This window comes from Symphalangus syndactylus, chromosome 6, assembly GCF_028878055.3.
Source record: "Symphalangus syndactylus isolate Jambi chromosome 6, NHGRI_mSymSyn1-v2.1_pri, whole genome shotgun sequence".
Classification (NCBI taxonomy): domain Eukaryota; kingdom Metazoa; phylum Chordata; class Mammalia; order Primates; family Hylobatidae; genus Symphalangus; species Symphalangus syndactylus.
This window is the reverse complement of record NC_072428.2, coordinates 135,821,434-135,837,797: the sequence shown is the minus strand read 5'-3', so window position 1 is coordinate 135,837,797 and position 16,364 is coordinate 135,821,434. Positions and strand designations below refer to the sequence as shown.

Below are 16,364 nucleotides of genomic sequence, written 5' to 3'. Positions count from 1 at the left end.
ATTGTTTTAAGAAAATCAAACAAATTATACATATTCTAGTATATATATGTGTGCATATATATATATGCATATATGCACACGTATATATATATATATATATGCATGTATACATGTGCAGTAGAGATCAAAGGAAATACAAATGATTATGCTTTTACCAAAGATAAAGATACACAGACAAAGAGAGAGACTCCTGGGGAGCTAATGTTGGTGGGAGCAGATCCTAGCGGTAATGACGTGCAGAAGGAGGTGCCTCTACTGAATCTATGACGTCTTTCTTCGTCAGACCTGACTACAGTTCTCTCTCTCCTAAGCCTATGTACACACTATCTGCACTTTTCCTTTCAAAATGACTTACTTGGAGCCATTTGATGTACTAGATTGTTAAGATACAAAGAAAATAATCTTTAGGAATAAATTTCAGAAGTCAAGTTTTAAAATGGTAGAGACAGACCTGTATGAAGGTAAGCTTAGGATATACAATTATTATATATCTCCATTTCCAAAAATCTTCTGAGAGTCAACCACACAGGATTTAAACTACAAATATTAGAGTAGTCTCTATTTTAGAGATGCGGGGAGGAAGTAGTTTCTGTTTGAGAGATGGAACTTGCAGATGAGCACAGGTTTGGGAAAAAAATGTGCTATGAATTATGAGATGAGTTTCACAGTGAGCCCTGCTGCCTGAATGCTGATAGATTAAGAAATAGGACAAATGGCAAATAGCCTGGAGAAAAACTAGGTGAAAGAGATCTCAGTGATGGGAAATATACCTTTACTCTTCAGAACTTCTCTCTCCTGCATCCATATCAGAACTGTGTATAAAACTTCAGATCCTCTTAACTGTGTCCTAGGCAGCCACTCAGCCCGTCAGCTGGAACTGGCACAGGGGTTGAACCATATTTGCAAACTCTAGTCTGGGTAAATATGTAGAGGTTAAGAGCAGCACATGGTGGCAAGAGTGTTTGACTACATTAATGTGAATCTTATTTCAAATATTTATTATTTAAATAATTGTATATTATAATAATGCAATTAATGTAATGAGAAATTGCCTAGGCCAAGGAAAATCTAAATTTCATTGACTCTATAAGAATATAACTATCTAAAATATATGTAATGTGATATAGTCACTTGTGGAGACAGCATCAGGAAGATTGCATAATCATTTTTTATTTACATCATAATTTATTCTGATTAATAAAGTATCATATTTACATTACCTCAGCAAAACATAAGTCTACTAAAGTGATGTTATCCAGAAAGGAGAATGTTCAGCTCTTCATGTGCCATAAGGTTTACACACAAGCAACTTTCTTTCATAATCTGTTTAGCTAATAGCACCAATTAAACTCTGTTTAATTGATGAATTGACTGAACCCTGTAGCCTGTCTGCCAGAAGCAAATATTAATTTTCACTAGAAGGTGTTAACAGCATTAAAAGCCTCAACATAGCTCTATATATTTTAATGTATAATGTATGGTACAAATGTGCAAATACATACAAGAAGATAATATATAGCAAAAACAAAAAAAACCCAGAAAATATAAAAAGTAACACAGGAAATGAACATAACTAAGTTACAAAACATAGATTTAAAAATAAACAGAAATCAATATAAGTAAAAGACAAAATAGAGAAATTTATCAGAAAACTAGAAACTGTAAAGACAATTTTAGAGCAATTAATATGCAGTAACAAGTTAAGAAATCACAGTAAGAGTTTAATGGCAGAAAAGACACAATCCAAGAAATTATTATCAAACTACAAGATAGATTCGGAGAAGACCTCGCTGAGAATGTGACATGCATCAGAAACTTAAAGGAAAAGAGAACAGACCATAAAATATAAGGGTTACTTCACTTAGAATAACAGTCTCCGATTCCATCCAGGTTGAATGGGAAACCAAACATTGCTATGTTCTCACTCATAAGCGGGAGCTAAGCTATGAGGAAACAAAGGCATAAGAGTGATACAATGGACTTTGGGAACTTGGGGGGAAAGGGTGGAAGGGGGATGAGGAATAAAAGACTACACATTGGGCACAGTCTACACTGCTCAGGTGACGGGTGAATCACAATCTTAGAAATCACCATTAAAGGCCGGGTGCGGTGGCTCACGCCTGTAATTCCAGCACTGTGGGAGGACAAGGCAGGTGAATCATTTGAGCTCAGGAGTTCGAGACCAGACTCACCAACATGGTAAAACCCCGTCTTTACTAAAATACAAAAATTAGCCGGGCATGGTGGCAGGCACCTGTAATCTCAGCTACTTGGGAGGCTGAGGCAAGAGAGTCGCTTGAACCCAGGTGGTGGAGGTTGCAGTGAGCCCAAGATCACGCCACCGCACTCCAGCCTGGGCAACACAGTGAGACTCCCTCTTGGAAAAAAATAAAAATAGAAAAGCACCACTAAAAAACTTATTCATGTAACCAAACACTGCCTGGTCCCCAGAAACCTACTGACATAATAAAAAAAGGAAGATACACAGAGAGTGGGTTCCAGGGAAAATGGTTCTGTAAGCCCTTAGAAAGATTTGGCTTTAACCTTGTGGAAAGTCAGAAGCAATTGTAAAGTTTTGAACAAAGGAGTGACAAGGTGACTTTCATTTAGATAAGCTGTGTTGAGAACAGACTGACAAAGTAGAGACTAGGGGAAGAATGAATGGCAACAGTTGGAAAGTGATGTCCATGTGAGACATGATGGTTCTTTAACTGGGCAGGCGGCTCTAGAAGCGGGGATAAATGGGAGGATCCGAGATACATTTTGAAGGTAGAGATGGCAGGATTTGCTGGTGTATTGGAGTCAAGGAAGCCTTCCAAAGTTTTTGGTCTGAGCCACTGAAGAATGAAGATGCTATCCACCGATTAAGGTTGGTGTTCAGAAGAGCAGTTTGGGAGGGCAATTTTAATGTTTTCTAGTGTTATTCCAAATAACCATAAAATTCGCTTGAAAGAATTTCCTGTGCAAAATTTAAGTGTGTTGTGGGAATGACCATTTGGATTACTTATAAAAAGTGATTTATTATTTTCATTTCCACAAAGTATTTTAAGCCAAATTTAACATTAACTAATCTCTTGGGCTTCAGTTTTCTCATTTGTAGAAAGTAAATGCTTCCACGAGAATGAAATGAAAGAAAAAAATATATTTAAGGCATCTGGCACATGGTAGGCACACTCTCTCCCCTTCCCTTTATAGCTCTGTGACATTTAAGAACATACTTTTTGTGGCATATTGTTCAATTCATACTGAGAAATGTCCAAGAGAGTCGTAATGAAAATGGTGAAGACATGTTACAAAAGAGCTAAACTTTAAAAATATAGAATAAAAAAGATAAAGTGATATATAGATATTGTTGAATTCTGCAAGATGTTCCAAACCTGGGTAGTATTATTATGAATCATAGGAGATATATGCTCCCATAATTTGGACTGCAATGTATACAAAAATGACTGAAAAGCAGAGTTTCAAATAAGATTTTGACAAATACGCTGTCAGTGTAGTATAATTATATTATAAATTATTGGTTATGGAATGTTTAATAGGCACTAAGCTTTGTGCTGAGCACTTTTACAGCCTTTTTTCGTTTATTCGTTCTAACATACCTACTGAATATAATTTCTTCCATTTTTATAAAGAAGGAATAACTGAGAGAGGCTCCATAGTGTATAATGTAGCCAATAAGTGCTACAGCAGGGATGTAAAACTATCCTAAGCCCATGCAATAGGCTATTAAAATATAGTGCACTAGAAGCAGAAGGAAAAGTCCTGTATAAAAGTTTAGAATATAGAATTTAAAGACTGAGAATGATAAAATAGTGGCAGTGCAAAAGACTTTAAAACTTTGATGCATTTGAAAATGTTTTCAAGAATGAGCATGTTTTAATTTTAATAACCAGAAAAAAAGTATAAAAATAAAATCTGATAACCAAATAATACAATTAACTATCTAGCCTTCTAACTTATGAACTGAAGCCTTGAAAAATCATAAGACAATTGTCTGGGCATGTTCCAAACATAAGCACCCAATTCTTTTAATCCTTCACTCTGTTTCTCAGCAGTTCAAATATCCTTTGATCAAGATCTTCCCTGCTTCGATTTGTGTTGGCCCTGAAGTAACCTCTTTGACTGTGGCTTCTTTCAGAGTATTTAGAAGCCCTTTTCTTCTTAAGATGCTTTTCACCTTCCCTGCTCAGTTCATTTCTTTCTGGGCTGTTATTCTCTTATATGACTTTCACGGCATATTGAACCTGGACTTTATCCCATCTCCCTGCTCTTCTTTCATTTCGGTGCAAACAGTTCTCTCCGTCATTGCTTTATTTCCTATCCTTCTCCTTACACACGACAGCATTTTTTCCCAGGCCTAAACATTTTTTGAATTCTAGAAACAGCCTGCACAACCTGCTAAATAAAATAAGCTTTAAATAAAGCATTTTCTGCACCCTGGCCTTTAAAGCAGTTAGCCTGACTAATCTTGTGAACAAAACAAACCTTTCTACAGGGTAATCTCTGAGGCTGAGCGATTTCAAACTGAAATACAAAAATGTTAGGTTATTTTATTGTATCAACGATTTCTCTGACTACACATTCAGGAATATAGGCACATTTCTTATCTATAAAATATGCAAATATATCATAGAATTTCAGTGTTGGAAGAAGCCCTGAATATTATCCTGTTGAGGTTTAATCACCCAACTAATGTTGGATCACTTCAGCACTTCCCTCACTGAGCTAAGTTCTGCCAGTGCTTGGAAAATTCTAGTAAACACCAAGCAGGAGATATTGTTGCCGTTCAGCCTGTTGGCCGTTCATCTCCCATTGTCATAGTAAAACTCGTCTCCCTGGCCAGGCTGGTCTCGAACTCCTGAATTCAGGTGATCTACCCACCTTGGTCTCCCAAAGTGATGGGATTACAGGCGCCAGCCACCGCGCCCAGCCCTCCCTGGATTTTTACCTGGTAAATCTAAACCCTCTTCTGAGTAAGCCCTTTAAATATTATTAAGAACAGAGAACACATGGACACAAGAAGGGGAACATCACACTCCGGGGACTGTTGTGGGGTGGGGGGAGGGGGGAGGCATAGCATTAGGAGATATACCTAATGCTAAATGACGAGTTAATGGGTGCAGCACACCAACATGGCACATGTATACATATGTAACAAACCTGCACATTGTGCACATGTACCCTAAAACTTAAAGTATAATAAAAATAAAATAAAAAAAAGAACAGATATTACATTTTTCATTAGGCTTCTCTTTTCAGTAGCTACCCCTGTTCATTCTATCTTTGAGGTCACCTTTAAAATCAGTGGAAGAAAAATTTTATTTAAAACTAACAAATGCCTTATACCTCATTGTAACTTTGAGTCTATTATAAGGGCAAATACAAATTAGAAGTAAGGGGCTTAATCCTCTCTGTTGAAAATAAGAGGTTTCCTTTACCCCCTTTTCCTTATTTACGTTAGAAAACTTGTAAGTCCTTTTCTCAGTCTCTTTGAAATGTATGTAAATAAGCAGCTCAGGAAGGTTTTCTCAAGGATTTGAATGACAACTCTTTGAAATATAATCATCAAGGAAGATAGAGGCTCTATCTCCCAGTTACCTGGGATGATAGGAGCCTAACTTTCGCTGGCAAACATACCTCTGCTCATAAAGATAGGGAAATTTAGTTTTCATTTAAACGCAATTAGCAAACACAGGTGACTACCCAATTACAAAGTGCATTTAGGATGAATTACGTGTGACAGACAGTGCTGTAGTGTTCTCTTACTTGAGGACTAGTTAGTTTATCTTGAGAACTTGTGTGTTACGAGTTGTGTTTGCTTGGCTATATAAACAGCTAAGATTTCTTCCTGTCTTGACCATCTCTTTAGTGGTTTGTCAGTGATATGCATCACATTGCTGTTTAACGTTCATTCAATAATAAAACCCTTGTTTTTCTTCCAGTGTTGTAGAGAGGTTTTCTGCAGGGGCAGCAGATTTCATTTTTAGATATATTTCCCCAACAGTGCCACATGAAATCTCATATAACTATTTAATTGAGTGGATATAGAATTTTATTTACAAATATGATCACTTAATCAGAGCCCATTACTTGTGATAGGTGGCAAAGGGAAGGAAAGTGTTTGCAGATTACGTTTCAAATTTACTTTCAAAATCAACCCGATGACATATACTGAAAGCTTTTCAAAATTAGCTGATATTATTGCAGAATCATTAGTTAGGATTTCTGCCAACTCACTGAGGACATAAAAATGTCCTGAAAGTTACAGATAAAAATGTAGATGTATATTTATTTCCAAATAGTTTTAAATCGAGTTTATAAATTATATACTGATAACTCTAATGTTAAATTCCCTGATATTCTAGAACAAAAACAGTAGACAATCATTTAATTTGCAAAGAATTTGTAGAGTACATGTTTTGTAGAGAACTTTATTAGACTGACAGAATGCAAATCCGCAAGGCAAGGGAATAGCTTATATGAAGTGGAATTATATATCTACCCTTACATTCTTTTCAGCAGAGTTGAGAACAAGCTACAACTGATCTTAATTGTTTAGTGGACATCCATTCCACAAGCAGAATTTTTAAACTTATTTTATATTTCGTTAGGTTTTGGGGGAACACGTGGTGTTTGCTTACATGAATAAGCTCTTCAGTGGTGATTTCTGAGATTTCAGTGCATCCATCACCTAACCAGTGTAGGCTGTACCCAATGTGTAGTCTTTATCTCTCACTCCACTCCCACTCTTTCCCTTGTGTCCCCAAAGTCCATTGTATCATTCTTATGCCTTTGTATCCTCATAGCTTAGAGGTCACAAAATATCATTTAGTATCTCAATTAATGACTTGCAAGTCCGAATGGGTATCTATGCTTATTAACTTTGCACCTAGAAAAAGAATAAAATGGTAGAAGTCATTTATTCATTTATTCATTCAGTATGTTTTAATTGGTCATGTGCTTTATGCCAGATGCTGTAATAAATGACAGAAATTAGGCGAGGAAAGACATTCCAGCTGTTAAGAATATAAAATTGTCAGGGAAAATATAATCAAATAAATGCTTAATAATAATTATAGAAGAAGAAGAAGGAGGAGGAGGAAGAGGAGGAGAAGGAAGATGAAGAGGAGGGGGAGGAGAAAGAGGAGGAAGAGGAGCAGGGAGAGGAGGAGGAGGAGCAGGGGGAGCATGGGGGAGGAGGAGGGAGGAGAAGGAAGAGGGGGAGGAGGGGAAGAAGGAGGAGGGGGAGGAGGAGGAGGAGTGGGAGGAGAGGAGGAGGAGGAGGAAGAGTGGGTGTGTTCTGGGAGGATGCAAGGGGGAAGGAATACTCTGGGAAATGAGAAAAGCTTCCCTTAAAAAGTAACTTGTGAAGTGACAGTGAAGGAGAGTAGAGATGGGCTGGGTGAGAAGAGCAGATAATATGGTAAATCAAGCAGAGACAAGAGCACCAAGGCTCTGAAGCAAAATGGGGTTAGTATGTTTGAAGACTTTCAAGAAGGTTAGTACAACTGGAAGCTTAATGAGTGAGGTGCATCTCTTTGTTGGAAAGGTTGGATGGATTTCCTTGTTCAGTATTTAAATTGAAGGCTATCATTCTATTGGAAATTTGTATTTTTGCTAAAGTCAATTTTCATGCTTTCTCTAATTCCAGAATTGTATATATTTCATCTGGTTTCAAATTATTTGAGATCGTTTATATTTTAGTAGTTAATAGCTATTGGAACTGATTTTGTTTTTTCATGCTGTATTTTATTTCATCTTTTCCTCTAATTTTTTGTTACTTGATTTTGCCAGATGTTTGTCTATTTTAAAAATCTTTTAAAGTGATTGGTTTGTAATGTTAATAATCTCTGTTTTATTCTCTATTTTATAAGTCCTTGCTTTGATTTTATAATTTCCTCTTTCTTTTTTCTGTGTTTACTTTCTTGTTCATTTTCCATGTTCTCAAGTAAAAATGAGCTTACCTCATTTATTTTGAATAATCTTTACTCTTGATGATCGCATAAAAATTCAATTTAGACATCTCACAAATTGTGCTATACTTCACTGTTTTTCTGTTTTAGGTATTTCAAAGCTTTCCTTATAATTTCCTTTTTTTTAAAATCTAAAGTTATTTAGTTTCCAGATTTATGGAAAAGCAAAGAAGTCATTCTTCTTTTTTAAATGTTTTCTGCAATTGTTATTTCCTGTATAGAACTCATGGTCTGTATAAGGATGATATTTTGGATTCACTGAGGCTCCTTTTGTGGATTAGTGTACATTTGTATTAATGTGAAATGCATGCTGATAAATAACAAGTATTTTATCTTGCTGAGTAAAGATTTTTTATGAACACATTTGCTTATAATTTAATTGTTACATTAGTTGTTACATTACGTTTCTGGCTTTTTTTTTTTTTCGTCATGAAGAAATGTCCAAACAGTTTTTTGGTAAATTCTTAGGAAATAATATATGGATATTGGATACTTCCAAGTATTATTAGGGATGTGGTGAATAAAGGGCTCTTACATATTGCTGATGGGGGTCTAGTACAGTGTGGCCACCTGGGTGAGCAACCTGGCAACTTAAGCGTGTCTGTATTCTCTGCCTCAGCAGACACACTCTACTGTATGTTCTGCACTGGATGCAGGACATGAGGCATTGTAAAGCATTCAGGAAATTCTTGTTAGATGAATGAGTGAACCAATGAGAAATAAATGAGTGAAATATGATATTTATATGCAATATAGTATTCTGTAGAACTTAGAAGCCACGGACCAGACATACACAGCAGTGTGGATGGATATTGAAAATATGAGGCTGAGTAACAACAGTGAGAAAAAGAAACAATTCTATAATACCTTATTAATTAATTAAACTAAGATACACAATAACAGCATACTATGTAGGTCAGTTTTCAAGAACACTAAAAAATTCAATGATACATTTCAAAAACATATCGGGTTCCTGGTAAACAAATAGAATTGAAGTAAAGAAATGAGACATAGAAAATACACACAAATTACACAGAAAAAGGTCTTGAATGGACTGATATTTTGTGTGAGGAACTCAGCCCTCTGCACTTGAGTCCAAATCCAATACAATCTGATCGAACAGACCTAGGGGAAGATGGGATAAAGTGAAGGTGGGAAAGTAGTCACTGCCTGTTTATTCAGAATCTAAAAAGGGTAAGAAATTTCTATTTTATTCCAGATGTGAGGCAGCCATTAATCTTCACTAAAATATCAGATGGTGTGGATACTAGATGAGAAGATAAAATGAGAAGAAAGCAGTAGAGGAAGCAGAGACCAGATTGCAACAGCCCTGGCTGAGATGGTGGCAGCTTGGAACAGATATTGTTTGTGGAGATTTGAGAAGAAGTCAGACTTTGACTTCTGTTTAGCTTTAAATCTGATAAGGATCCTATTAATTATGTTTGAATTGCATACATGAAGAATATTAGATGACGATTTCTGAAGTTTTTCTGACTAATGAAAAATCAGAGGTGAACAGATTTTAAAATAAACAATTGCAGCAATATAAAAAGTCTCTACAGTCAATATATTCTATAAAGTAAGCAAAAACTACTGTGTTTTATATGCTTTTGTGTTCTTCGGATGTTTTTTAGTGTGGATTCTATTCCCAGAAAATTAAACAAAGGGAATAATTGGAATAATACCAGAATAGTTTTTAATTAATCTTCAATATTACCGGAAGTTTTCCATTCCATTTAAGGGATGTAGCAAAAGAAATAACAAGTTTAAATTTAAATTCGACTATTTTATAAATATAAATCTTCTCTAATATTCTCCATTCCCTCGTCTTATTAAACAGAATGATGATTGACCTAAAAAATCCTTGAAAGTACTGACATATAGGTTTTTTCCTTCTAGGGTTATCGCAGTGACATATAACTTCTTTAAATTTTAATCAACTGTGAATCTAGGTTTTTGGTATAGGGAAATATATGGCTCCTGGTGACTTTTATTGAGATGAGTGGAGGCTATAGTTTTGGACATTTTTTATTGTAATATGAACTAGAGGAAGTTCAGAGATGAAATCCTGAAGAAAACCAGATTTCTTATACTTAGAAGAGTATGCTCTTCCAAAGAAGACAGTGACTAGAAAATTATGAGAAAAAAGTAAGTAGTGCTACCTTACTGAGGTATGAGTGTGTTCCAAGAAGAGGGGAATATTCACCATGGTTAAAATAAATGAGCACTCAAGTGAAATGAAGACAAGGTTCCCCTGGCATTAGTTTACTGGTAATCATTGATGAGGCAAGATTGGGGAAGAATATGGCGGACACTAAATGGGATGACAGGATTTGAATATGTGCAAATGAATTTCGTTTTTCTTCAGAATTTTTCTGTAAAAAGAAGAGATTTGAGACTGATGATGTGAGGAAAACGAATCAGTGGGGAGGAAAGCTTGAAGTAGGGCGAGAAAGGATGGGCTTTGGTAGGTGAAGAGATATTTCTTCTCCTGTAATAGGCGGGATGGAGGAGAAGGTGAGCGCAAGTAGGTTTGCAGACAGTGTAGCAGGTCACTGAGGGGACTGATGATGGCTTTTTATGACCTCTGGGCTGCAAACCCTAGTTAGTATAAAGGGCCACAGGTTTTCGGGAGCTTCAGGAGCTATAAACCCTTATCAGACTTGTGGTTTGCAGAGCATCTAGGTTTTTGCATTTGTACAGGGTAATATTACTTTATAGTTTCTGAACAAGGTTAGGGCTAAGTGGTTCTTTTCTTAGCCAGTCTAGCTTTCCTTTTTAAGGGAACTGAGCTATCTGTGGTCTTCGTGGTTTACCTGTTGTGTGCTCTCTTTCTCTTCTCACTGCCCACTTATCAAATAAGGTTGTAGCCTGGTAATTGAAATATGAGTGTCCACGTGCAGCACATTTATCTCAGGGAAAAACTGAATAACACACAGCACTTCCTGACCTACTCTGTGTCTGATAGAGACTCCTAGGGTTGCATATAAACACAGTAACTACTCCAGTTCCTCTGGAGTCCGAAGTATTCTAGTAATCTGAGGATGACTACGAGATGTTTTACATACCACTAGATCCTTCGGTTGAATAACAATACTGTGACTCAAAATCTTTTAACCTAGAGTCCCTGTGACATATGAATAGGGCTCAGAGTTTCATGGAGCCCTGGAATTTCATAAAAATTGCATGTAAATGCATTGATTATAGATAAAGCTCCCATAGGCTCAGTTATTTTCTCAAAAGGTGATGACCCCCAAATCACAAAGGAACACACACCCTTTTTTTCTGATTACTCTTCCTAATGAACATAAAAGTGGAAATTAACACAAAATGATTCTTGACATTTATGTTCTTCTCACATATAAATATATCACTTATAGGAAATTAATGATCTAGAATCATCATAGATCTATTTTAAATTTTCATCAAAAGTTATTTATTTTGTGATTGCATAACACATTGTTCATACTGCTAAATATATTTGATTGCATTCAATTTCAACAGCCATTCAACAAAATTGTGAACAGTACCTCCTCTTCTAGAAATCAGGTATTGGAAATATAACAATAAATAAGGCAAAAATCGCTGCCTTTGAAAATTATCTTTGTCTTTCTAGAATATTAAAAAAGACTATATTTGAATATCATATATTCATTCAAACATCGGCAGGGTGTCTGGGAGATCAGTAATTACTGAATTGAATTGAATTATTGAAACCGTAGCCATAATTTTCCCTTTAAGTCCCAAAACATGGGCAATATTAGCCAGTGAAAATAGTCTAAAATGTGACATTCCAAATAGTGTTTTATGCTGAAAAAATGCCAAAAGATTAGCTTCAAAATGTTGAATGCATATTAAATCAAATTAAGAAACACAAAATTATTATCTACTCTGAACATTTTAAAAATAAACCATTTAGGTTTGTATAAAATATTCACTACTTTTGTATTTATCAAACTGTTTCAGGGGAATCATCACAAATGCTCACATTAATGTTGGAATTTAACAATATTGAAAAAATTTTTCCTGAAACATTTGTTGTACTGAATGCCACAGTAATAGTATTAGAGCAATTCGGAGCACAGCTGTGAAACCAAGAGTTATAATTTAGCTCTATGTCACACACATAATCTCACATATTCATACCTTATCCTATTAGGACAAATAAAAAGTTCACAATTACACTATGTAGTAGGGTATAGGAATTCAAATAGGAAAAAATTCAGAAAGACATCTTTCTAGAATATGATAGAAAAACTGCAACTTTATGTTATTTTCCTTTTTTTCTTTCTTATTTGTTGAACGTAGTCATGTAGGTGAGACTGTCTTACTTTAGAATTTAATTTTTTGAGACATCCTTAATTTCTTCTTAAGTAGGAGAAACAAGAAGGCCAAAGAGATTACTAGGAAAATAAAGCAAAGAAAAGCTACTTAGGCCAATGTGTTCAGTTGGATAGTTTTCAGAAAGACAATAACCTCCCACCATTACCATGGAAAATGTATACTTCCAAGTTCTGTTCCTGTCGGATTTGGATGTATGGCTTGCTCTTGCCAATGGAATATTAGAAGACTTGACTCAGCAAATTAGAAATGTGCCTAAACTTTTGGGATCTGGCATCGCTGTTATTGTTATGAGAACTTACTTTGGACTAACTCACTGGTTAAAGGAAGAAGATGAGAAACACATGTAGTGGAGGCAGACTACCCAGCCAAACCCAGGTCTGAGTTAAAGAAATGCTTACTTTTGTATGCTGCCAACATTTTTGTGGTTGTTTGTTACGCCTCCTTATTGTGGCATAACTAATACAGTAAACTAGGAAGGATTTTTGAGGATAATATGAATAATATCCAAAAAGTGAACCTTAGGGAGTGCCTAAAAGACCAATTGTTAGTATTTTTGTGTTTTTCTAAGCAAGCAAGGAAAGTTCCCTGGGACCCAATAGTTGTTGAGCCTAGTTAAGCAAGTAGGAGGTGAGAGATCAAACTGCCAAACTTTAATGGAAATAATAACCACCTAGGGGAGCTGAATAGCATGCTTCCAAGGTCTCTGGTTTCCAGACTCTGGTTTAGTAAATCTGAGAGGGAGCCTTAAAGTCTGACTTTAACCATAATTCCAAGTGAAATAGACTCAGGTAGTCCTGAGATCACCCAGGAACATGAATGTCAAGATTTAATTCCCAAATCCTTTAAATGAAGATGTGACTTTACTTGCAACGTTCTTAAGAGCTTGGTACAAACAAGATACTCTGTGTTTCAGGAACTTGTGATCCTGGTTCTAGTCATATTTATCATGATAGACAGGTAACTACTATGTGAAATTCTGAGTTATCTGCCACGGGGGATAAAAGTGAATCATAAGATATCATTCATGCCCCTAAAGGAGTAAATACTCAGTGAGTAGGATGAGTGTGAGTGGGTGAAAAATGTAACCAATGGAAAGGACAGTAATAGTAATCCAGATAGAATAAGCATCCATGTGCATCGAAAAAATTAATAATTCTTATTCTCTTAACAAAATGTTTCTAATGTCTTAATAATCTTAACGATAACAATCATAGCAATAGAAAATGCATATAATGCATACTGTTGATATATGTGATATCTTTTAATACTAAAAACAAACAAAACCCCCATGGGGTAGGTCCCACTTTTACTTGGACTTTCTATGCAGAAACTCTGGATAAAGAAGTTGTGTCACTCCCCCACATTCATGTAACTTAAGTGAAGTCTAGTTAGGATTCAAACCCAGTGTGCCTCTGACATTGATGGTCCCAACCACAACAGTCTGGCACCCCTTATCTATAAGAACAAGTGTCAGGACCAGGCAGCTTTCCCTGTTAACCGGGAGCATGGTGCTATGAGTGAGTAGACAGTCCTTATTTGAAGAGTGAAAGAACCCCTAAAACTCTCACAAATAGACTTTACAATTTGTAAGAGTTGCATTTGTCTTAAAGATGTTACTATAAATTCAGTGGTAAAGGTACCTACAAAAATAATGTAAGCATTTTAAAAAATATTTTAAATATAATAGGCTTGTGTTTATTTGCAAGTCTAAGCACTTAGAATCATTCAAAAATAAATTTTAAGATGGTTTGAAAAACAGCCACTATTTATATTTTAAACCTCTCTATTAAAACAACTAATAGGTGATTTGCTTTTTTATTCCCCCTGTAGTGAAGGTGTGATCTGTTGGCAAAACAGAGCATGGCTGGTTGAGGCATCACAGCAGACCCATCTGGCTAAATCCTAATGGACAGATCAAAAATGATTCTGTCTGAGGCTATTTTATGTGATGAAAATCTCATAAACTTAATGAAACAAAGACAATTTACTACTGAACGGGAAAGTCACCAGATATAGGTTCTGAAAGAAAAATTCTGAAAAGGAAAGTGGTAGAAGGAGCAATCAGGTGACTCTGATGGATATTTCCAAAATAACTGCTGTATCTGACTTTTTGGTGTCTGCAGTTTCAGTTGCTACAAATCCTGTTGGTAAGCAATTTTGCCACTTGGTCTTTAAAAGATGAACAGAGATATTCAAGTCTGTAAGTAAAATTTGGTTGCATTTGATTATTGTCTGCTGCCTTGTAATATATTTTGAAGAAGAAATGTGTTGCCTATTTTGAAATTGGTTGGCTAATTTCTCATGTCACTAAATATTTAGGGCTTGTGCAGGTTTTATTCTTCCTTCATTAGAAGGCATACTTGGAGAAGTGTTTAACATATGCTGAATGGCAGCAAATACTTAATGTACTTCTAAAAATATTATACATTCTTAATGCATTATTAAAATAGAAAATTGGTTTAAGGCATAAACTACCTAAAATACATTTATGCTGAACTATATTTTGAACTATATTTGAACTATCTCTGATGTACTTTACATGCTAAGTTTGTTTTTCCAATCTTTGTGTTATTTACAATAAAGAACCTCCATTCAGTGGTATGCTGATAAATGTTTAAAAAACGGCTCTGTGAGGGCCCTATCTGTAGCACTTACCAATTTCTGTGGTGTAAATACTCCCACCATAGTTAATTTTAAACCACCAGTGCTGCCAACTGGCTTGAAACATTCCTGAATATTTAACAATTGGCTCTCTATAGCAGATTCCACTTGGTTTCAGCATCCCACTGTGAAACTCCAGAAATGTCCTTTTTAAACTTTAACAGGCTGCTTCTTGGATTTAAATATAAAGAATCATCTATGGTAGTAACATTTTATTTTTCAAATGCCCATGTTCTCTTGTAACCATTAGCACAGTCAATGGAAAGTCCAATATTGAAATGGATCTATCAATGCAGTGTTTATGAGAAACATTTAGTGCTGGAATTAGAAGTGTAAACCACCATGCCTGGCCTAAAATTTTCTTTTACTAAAAGCTGCATTCATCAAACAGTAAGTACAAAACGGATCAAAGGTAACCCATGAAATGGAATAACATACTGTTGAGTAAGACGTCATTTACTTATTTTCTAGGAATGTCTAGTTTATCACTAATGAATGTGCATTGCTTATATAGGTTGTTACCATAGTAACTAGTACAAATAATTATTCAGTGAACTTCTTGGGAAACTTTTGCTGCTAATCGTTTTGATGACACGTGATTATTTCCATGTAATAGATTCCATAAGTGAAATACTACGCCAGAAGAAATTGTACCACTACTCTCAAAAAATGTATCTAGAATCCGATCACTTCGTTCCATTCCCAGTCCTAACAGCTTGGGCCAAAGCACCGTCAGTTTTCCTAAGGATTTTTGCAACAGTCTCTGAAATGTGCTGTTTCCACTTTTGTTGCTGAATCCTCCAATTTGCTCATTTTGCAGTGATCTTTTAAAATTGGAAGTTTGAGCATGATACTTCTTATCTTTTCAGAGTTTTGACCCTCAAGTGGCTTCTCATATGTATATTAAAACCGAAGTTATTACAATGTTTTAATGGCTTATAATGTAACCTCCTTCTGTTTAAATTTATCCCTTAGAACTGGAAAAAAAAAATAAAACATTTCACTCATCATATTTTAGGAACTTACCTTCTTACTCTTGCTCTGCTTCTCCAGGCACATGGCTGCCTCAGGCCTTTTTCTCTTGTTTTTTCCTCAGCCCGAAATGCTTTTTACTCAGATTTATGTGTGACTCAGATCTTCACCTACCACATTCTAGCTCAAAATCACCTTCTTAGTGATTGAAAGTTGCATTTCTTTCATTCTCACACTCCCTAACCTCCTTTATTATTTTATTTTTCTCCTTGCACTTTGTATAATTTGATATATTGTATATTTTATTTTTTACCTTATTATTATTTGTCTCCCATGTCTAGAATGTAAATAAAACAAAGGATGTTTTCTCATTAATGCATTTCCAGTTAATAAGTGCTGGACAAATATTGC

At 35.4% G+C, this 16,364-nt stretch overlaps 1 long non-coding RNA gene across 1 annotated transcript; it reads left to right on the top strand.

Annotated features, from left to right (window-relative positions):
- Window positions 1-314: 314 nt before the first annotated feature.
- On the top strand, window positions 315-14,442 carry LOC129485158 (uncharacterized). Its single transcript, XR_008658623.2, has 3 exons — window positions 315-461; window positions 9,196-9,555; window positions 14,151-14,442. It is a non-coding gene; the product is annotated as an uncharacterized lncRNA (long non-coding RNA).
- The last annotated feature ends 1,922 nt before the right edge of the window (window positions 14,443-16,364 follow it).